The sequence below is a fragment of the Myripristis murdjan genome, chromosome 24 (genome assembly GCF_902150065.1).
Source record: "Myripristis murdjan chromosome 24, fMyrMur1.1, whole genome shotgun sequence".
Lineage (NCBI taxonomy): Eukaryota > Metazoa > Chordata > Actinopteri > Holocentriformes > Holocentridae > Myripristis > Myripristis murdjan.
The window spans coordinates 1814910-1822746 of record NC_044003.1 but is presented as its reverse complement, the minus strand read 5'-3'; the positions used below and the strand labels follow the sequence as shown (position 1 = coordinate 1822746).

At 43.2% G+C, this 7837-nt stretch overlaps 1 non-coding gene across 1 annotated transcript; it reads right to left on the bottom strand.

Moving 5' to 3' along the window:
• Window positions 1-6902: 6902 nt before the first annotated feature.
• On the bottom strand, window positions 6903-6974 carry trnag-gcc (transfer RNA glycine (anticodon GCC)). Its single transcript has one exon. It is a non-coding gene; the product is annotated as a tRNA-Gly (tRNA).
• Between the last annotated feature and the right edge of the window lie 863 nt (window positions 6975-7837).

Here is a 7837-nt window from a genome sequence, read left to right as displayed (position 1 = left end):
ATTGGTAGCTGAATTGTTAGGTCTGTTTGATAAGCAATTTACATTTTTAAAATAATAATAATAATTTAACATATTGTTAAATTAAAAAAAAAAAAGCCAACATGATGCAGGTCAAAGACTAAAAAAAGACTATTGACTAAAACTAGACTAAATACTTTGTAATTTAGTCAACTAAAACTAGACTAAAATACTTTGGATTTTCTTCGACTAAAACTAGACTAAAAAGCCGGAGGGGCGGGCTGGGGGGGAGGGGGAGGGGGCTATTAAGCTTGGTGGTCCGCAAGTTTTTTGGGGGGGATAAGTGGTCCTTGGTCTGAAAAAGTTTGAGAAACACTGATCTAAGAGTAAAGTAAACAGTAAACAATGGTGTTTTAGCCCTGATTTAAAGGAGCTAACAGTTTGAGCAGACCTCAGATCTACAGGAAGTTTGTTCCATAGGTGAGGAGCATAATAACTGAATGCTGCCTCACCTTGCTTGGTTCTTGTTCTTGGAACGCACAACAAACCAGTTCCAGATGACCTGAGGGGTCTGGATGCTTCGTAGGGAACCAGTAGATCAAGCATGTATTTTGGTCCGATACCATTCAGGGCTTTGTAGACCAGCAGTAGGATTTTAAAATCTGTCCTTTGACTCACAGGAAGCCAGTGTGGCGATTTCATGACCGGTGTAATATGGTCCAGTTTCCTGGTGTTTGTAAGGACTCTAAAAAAACTCAATCAGACAGCTGCAGCTGATTCAGAATGCTGCAGCTGTCTGATTGAGTTTTTGTTAAGGCCTGTAAATATGCCATTGCAATAGTCCAACCTACTAAAAATGAATGCATGAACAAGTTTTTCCATGTCTTTTTTAAACAGAAATTCCTTAATTCTAACTATGATTTACAGGTGGTAATAGGCAAATTTAGTAATAATCTTTAAATGGCTGTTGAAGTTCAGGTCTGAGTCAATAATAACACCAAGATTTCTGGCTTGATTCGTAGCTGTCAGTCACATAGAGCCAAGGTGAGCACTGATCTTTGCCCTTTCATTTTTTGGGCCAAAAATTAACACCTCTGTCTCTTCTGGATTTAGCTGGAGAAAATTCTGGCACATCCAGTCATTGATTTGGTGGATACAGTTACTCAATGAGAGTAAGGGACTGTAGTCATGTGATGACACTGAGATATAGAGTTGTGTGTCATCGGCATACGTATGATAGGAGATGCTGTGATGTTCCATAATCTGGGCTAGGGGTAGCATATAGATGTTGAATAGAAGTGGTCCGAGGATGGACCTTTGAGGAACCCCACATGTGATCGTAGTTCGCTCAGATTTATGGTTACCAGTTGACACAATAAAGTCCCTATCTTGTGAGTAAGATCTGAACCTTTGTAGCACAGTGCCGGTGAGTCCCACTCACTTTTCCAATTTGCTAAGTAGTATATTATGATCAACTGTATCAAATGCAGCACTGAGATCTAGTAGTACCAGGACAGAGGATTTGAATTCGTCATTATTCTGATGAATATCATTTAAGACTTTGATAAGTACAGTCTCAGTGCTGTGGTGTGGCTGGAAGACAACCCTTTCAATGATTTTCCCCAAAAATGGCAGATTTGATATTGGCCTATGTTACTAATTGTTGTGAAGTCCAGATTTGATTTTTTTAGAAGAGTTTTTATTACTGCAGTTTTCAAGGCCTGGGGAAACTGGCCTGCTTTAAGAGAAGTATTTATTATTTGCAGTACATCTGGAGCTATGCAGTTAAAAATGGTTTTAAAAACGTTTGAAGGCAGAATATCAATGCAGCATGTTGTGGGCTTTAATTTTGAAACCGTTTCTGTTAGAGTTGTGTAATCTAGGAGGCTAAAATGTCCTAGATTAACCGGAGGACAGGAAGGCACAAGTGTTATCATTCCTGAGCTGGAACTGCACACTGCCTGTCTTATCTGCAATATTTTGTTAGTGAAGAAGGCTGCAAAGTCATTACATGACTTGTTGAACAGTAGTTCAGGAGGGAGTGATGCTGTGGGGTTTGTCAGTCTGTCCACTACAGATCAGCCCAGTCCCTCCTCTGCTTTGCTGCCCCCGCTGATCACTCGTCCCTGGCCGCCCTGCGCCATCTTCACTTGGCGGCTGTAAAGGGTGAGCACACGTAAAAACCTCTGTTCCTGCCTCACAATTAGTTCTGTTCTCTGTTGGCTACATTATTAGCGGGCATGAGCCAATTAAAAAACGATGTGCACTACAACCCAAACCAGACTTGTGAGCAATGAAATCAAAGTACAAACAAACATGAACCAAACACAAAAGGGCTCTTCCCTAACTAGTCTGTAGCTTTCTACGATCACTTTGTCATCGATAACAGAGGTAAGGACGTGTGCGGCTTGTTGGGCTCAACAGTTGATGCAGTGAGAAAGAGAGACTTAACTGAAGGAGGGTTGAAGCGTACATTCACCCCTCTGCTCTCCCTTGAAGCATGTCTCTCTTCCTGTGGTGGTCCATGGCTAGAGACAAGATAGGCCATCTCAAGGGTCCAAACCACACACTCGTCTCTGGGCATGGCATCAGCGTCCTCGTGCTGTACCACGTTCTCTCTTCACCTGCGTCGCTTCATGCCTAATATCCCCTTGTGCCAATCCTAGCAAACACCACCCCAGTACTGGCGGCTACACACACACACACACACACACACACACACACACACATCACCCTGTGACATAAATAATTATCATCAGGATCATCTGTTCAGTGTTGTTGTCTTCATCCCTTCTTGCCCTGCTGTGAAACAGAGGCCTGTACATCACCGTGTCGGTCACTCAGCAGTTAGGTCCAGAGCAGCAAATCTCCAAAGCTTTGTGGTGGATCACCATGAAACTTGGTGACAACATTCATGTTGCTTAGAGCATGAAATGTCCCAGTTCAGGTGACCCAGTTCTAGTGCCCCCAACAGAAAAAATTTCCCCAAGGGAAATTTTGTTTTGGAGAAAATCAAAGTGCAAAGTGCCAAACCAATTTGACTATTTTCTGAGCTAAAATCTGAGCAGAAATAACAGTGGATTGACTGCTATTGATCAACAACACATGTGAACCCCCACTGCTGTGTTATGATCACTTGCATGTTTGAACAACAAATATGTCACTGATCAGAATCCTAAGGTGTGTAGGTTTTTGTAAAAACACAAAGCAGATGATGTGGTGGACTGATTGTGTTTGTGATGGTGTGCAGGCTGTCAGGCTGTCTGCTCACACAGGAAGGCTGTGCTTCTCTGGCCTCAGCTCTGAGCTCCAACCCCTCCCATCTGAGAGAGCTGGACCTGAGCTACAATCATCCAGGAGACTCAGGAGTGAAGCTTCTCTCTGCTGGACTGGAGGATCCAACCTGGAGACTGGAGGCTCTCAGGTATGGAGAGACACACACAATGGGCTCTAGTTTCGCAGACCTGGCGAGGCGCGGGCGCAGCGCAGCTGCGCTGCGCCAACTGGGTGTGTCCAAGTGGATTTTGCAAGTTTGGCACGCCGTGCGCCTTGGCGCAACTACTGCGCCGTTCCTCCTACCGGCGCAAGGGAGGAGAGAAGGCGTGGTGTGGGTTTGACACAGCCGATTCACTTTAAACCAATCAAATGAGCCCCTGTCCTCGCCTTTAAAATGCGCTGCGCGAAGGCGTAGTGGTAGTCTACACATTTGACATGGACGAAGAGAGCAGCCGCATCACACACTCTGAACAGTGCTGAGGCCAGTCTTGGATGCTGCAATGTTGCTGGAGCTACCTGCCATCCATCTGTCCACCCATCCATCTAACCACCCATCCATCCATCCATGCATCTATCCTTAAATTCGTCTTCCTGAGTCCCCTGTCTTTCCATTACCTACCTGCCTCGCATCTCTTTTTTTCCAGCTCTGTCACCGTCTGTTAAAGTTATTGATTTTTACGAGCAAATATAAATTTTACTGTGAAGCCCCCATTTTTAATGAATGTTTTTACCTCAAAGGATGATCCTCGCCATATTCATATAAATAGCCTACATGTTTGTTTTGCAACTTTCGACTCCATCACTTACTGATGCAACAACACACTAGAGATTAAAACAAAACCCGGTTCATGAAAGCTTTTACATTCGCTGTTCTAAACGCCCAGTGTCTGGCAAGGAACCGATGCATTTTACATTTTCGATTTGTGTGGAATCAGGGTTTCATTCATTCATTCATCTTCTAAACCGCTTATCCTCACTAGGGTCGCGGGGGGGTGCTGGAGCCTATCCCAGCGCTCATAGGGCGAAGGCAAGGAAACACCCTGGACAGGTCGCCAGTCCATCGCAGGGCAAATCAGGGTTTCCGTTAGAAAAAAATGGCACAGGACAACGTGACCGGCAGGTTTTCAATTTACCGGACAAATGTTTGAAATTCCGGTCAAATATTATCTGAATTTACTGAGCTTAAAATTATATGCAGGCTATATAAGAATGATATCAAGGCATGTCAATTTATAGCGTAATCTTTTTATTGAAAAGCAGGCTGTATCAAATTAAATTAGTGCCGTCAATTGACTCACGTGCGTAACGTCTAAAATAAATAAATAAATATTGCACAAGCCTGTGCTCTTTTAACATGAACGTTGCATACAATTGCAACTACAATTTGCAAACAAAAAACTGGCTCATATCATTTTAATAATGCGGCGTGCTGCCAACTTGAAATCAAATAGATCAGATGCAATATAAACTTAATTCAGCAGCTGAATTAAAATCCAAAGTCTCAAGTGTCTCTCAGCAACTTGCAATGCGCATCAGTCTTGTGACCTTGTTCTCCCCCAGGCGACTTCGCTGCTGTTTTGATCCGGTTCTGCAGAAAAAAACCCTCTCTCTCCCTCTGGTACACCGGAGACAGGGATCACGCAGGCTATTTTTTTTTAAATTATAAATAAAATTACGTGGAAATTGACTGTTTTAATAAAATTCTAATTGTGAATATTTTCACCTGACATTTAAAAATTACCGGACTTTGGCAGATTTTACCAGTCATAGTCCGGTGATTACCGGATAACAAAAACCCAGAGTGGAATATTTAAATATATATGGAAGAAAAACTGTGTAGTTAACAGGGGCAGCGCCAGACACCATGACTGGAAAAAAGACATCACTGTATGGGACACATTGTTTGACTGACAGGTGATCAGGTTGGGTTTCCATGACGCTGCCAAACGGTGCCAATCTCCTTTGATCTGACATCAGTTGTGACGGGACAGTCGATATGGAGATACATTTATGTGCTGACTGAGATAGTAGCATTGAATAGTGGTTTCTCTGGGTATTTATTGCATTGTTAATGTGCCTGACATTCTGGAAACCTGCCTGTGAGGTTGTGGTGACGTGTGCGCACTGCCCGCCTGTCAGCCAAACTTCCACTGCGCCAGCCACGCTGCGCCTTGCGCCGAAAGTAGACGTGGTTTCAGGAGGCGAGCTTTTGGCGCACCTCGGCGAAGCCTTTTGGCACGAAACTGTCACTGCGCCACGCTGAATCTGGAGACACCTCCCCCTGCTGCGCCGCCACTCCCATCTCAGCGCAGATCCGTCTGCGAAACTTGGAAACCGTTCGCCTCGCGCGTTGCGCTGGTCGAAACTAGCTCTGCGCAGTATGCGCCTCACTGCGCCACCCTGCGCTGCGCCGGGAAACTAGAGCCCAATGTCTTAAAGATGCCTGAGGAATATTGTTTCATGTTTAATGGTGGATATGAGTGAGGTGCTCTGCTAAATCCTTCATAGGGAAGGTTATTTACTGCCCATGTTTCCATCATCAAAGGTAATCTGCTGCTCTGACTCTGTTTCTTCCTCCAGGGTGGACCATGGTGGAGAGCAGTGGTTGAAACCAGGTCTGAGGAAGTGTAAGTGTGGATTTAGTTTGACTCCTGAACACAAAGCAGCAAACATTCAGCTGTTTAGATGCTGCAGCTGCAGTTTCTGCTGCTTGTTCTCAGCTGCTTTTACCTGTTGAACCAAACAAAATCACATTTGATGCTCCACTGGCACGTGCAGAGGGGGGGGCGGAGGGTGCTGGAGCACCTGCCCCTTTGCCCCTTGATGCCCAAAGTGCCCTTTTGTCAAAGTAATGTTTTTTTATTATTGTTACTTTTAAATATTTATTTATTTATTTGTAAGTGTGTGTGTGTGAAAGTCTGTCTGTGTGGCCCAAAATAATAATAAATAAAACAAAACAATAATAATTTAGATCTACCTTGGTCAGTCACATGATCCGCGACATGCCCTCACTCTGCCCTCACTGCCCTGACGTGCCCAGACGTGCCGTGTAGCTAAGCGCTGCTAAGCTGCTAGAGACGGCCACTGCTAGTCTCGCGAAACCAAAGAAGACCCAAGGGAGTAAACAGCTGGTCCGGTGAGAAGGTTTTGCAGCGGTTTTGCAGCGGTATTCGTTTGTGCACAGTGTATTCTTGCAAGATGACTGACGAAGTGAAGTGAGCAATGAGCATCCTCTGTGTCGTCTGTGTGCAGAGTCAGACGAGTGAGTGAGTGAGTGAGTGAGTGAATTAACCACACTCAGCGTGCTGTGGGGAAAAAGTATGTCAGGCTTCTTTTCGTTTCTGTATGTTTCTCTTATCATGGGCAAAGTGCATTAGAGAGATGTCATGTATTATTTTACTCTTAAGCAGTGTTTTTCTATGTTTCTAGAGGCAATGAGGTATAGACTATGTTATTTCACTAAAACTATGCAATATGCATATTCTTGGACTATTTTGGGTTAGGGTCTATTTTGGACTATTACAGTATAAATACAACAACAACAACAACAACAACTAGACTTTGTAAAGTTTCTGAGGACACTTTGATGTGCTTGCCTTGCGACCGCCTGGACATGTGCTAAACCACCAGCCCTGTGCTGTTTGTGGGCTGTGTAGTGTTGTGGCTCTTGCCCCGGCGGGGAGTTGAACCCTGGTCTCCTGCATGGCAGGCAGAGACACTATCCACTGTGCCACTGGGGCTTGTGTGGGCGGAGCCAGAAATGAGGCTCTATGAAGCACACAGCATGAGTGATAGTGGCGCTGTCACTCATGCATACAAAATATATAACTTTTAGAATCTTGATGTCTTGTGCAAAGTGGATAGTCAAACTGAATAAAATCACAAAAATATTTAAATACATCATTCAATTATTTTTTACTTCATTATCAGCACTAGGAATAATTGTAGCAAATGTTGCTACAGTTCAACCAGTTATATTGTAAGGTACGTTTCTGTATGGTGTTTCAAATTTGTGTTCTATGTGCCCCCTTTAAACTTTGAGCACCTGCCCCTCCAGATGTCTCTGCACGTCCCTGATGCTCCATCACAAAGATGATCTTTATTCTTTTAATATTTACACATTTTCCCAACTGATTGTTACATATTTCTCCAAACTAATGTCCACACTGTTGAACAGTGAACACACTTACCTGAGGCCTTGATCGTTTTATTAAGCCATCCATCATAATTATTATTATTATTATTATTGTTGTTGTTGTTGTTGTTGTTGTTGTTGTTATTATTATTATTATTATTATTATTATTAATAATAATAATAATAATGTTAGTAGTAGTAGTAGTAGTAGTATTCTCACACAAATGATAAAAAACAGTAAAGCTATAAATCCTGTAATAAATGTCTTGATGAGGAAAAACTCACTGATTATAGCAGTAACACTGGTGAACATTTTCTTCAGTGGCTGCATTCATGATTTGAAAACATAAATATCAGTTTGGAGAAATGTGCTAAATCAAAAGAAAAAAACTTAATGCAAGAATAACAAGACAAGACAATGACACACTGCAGCAGCTGGTGTTTTCCCTCTTTAACACCTTCCTCTCT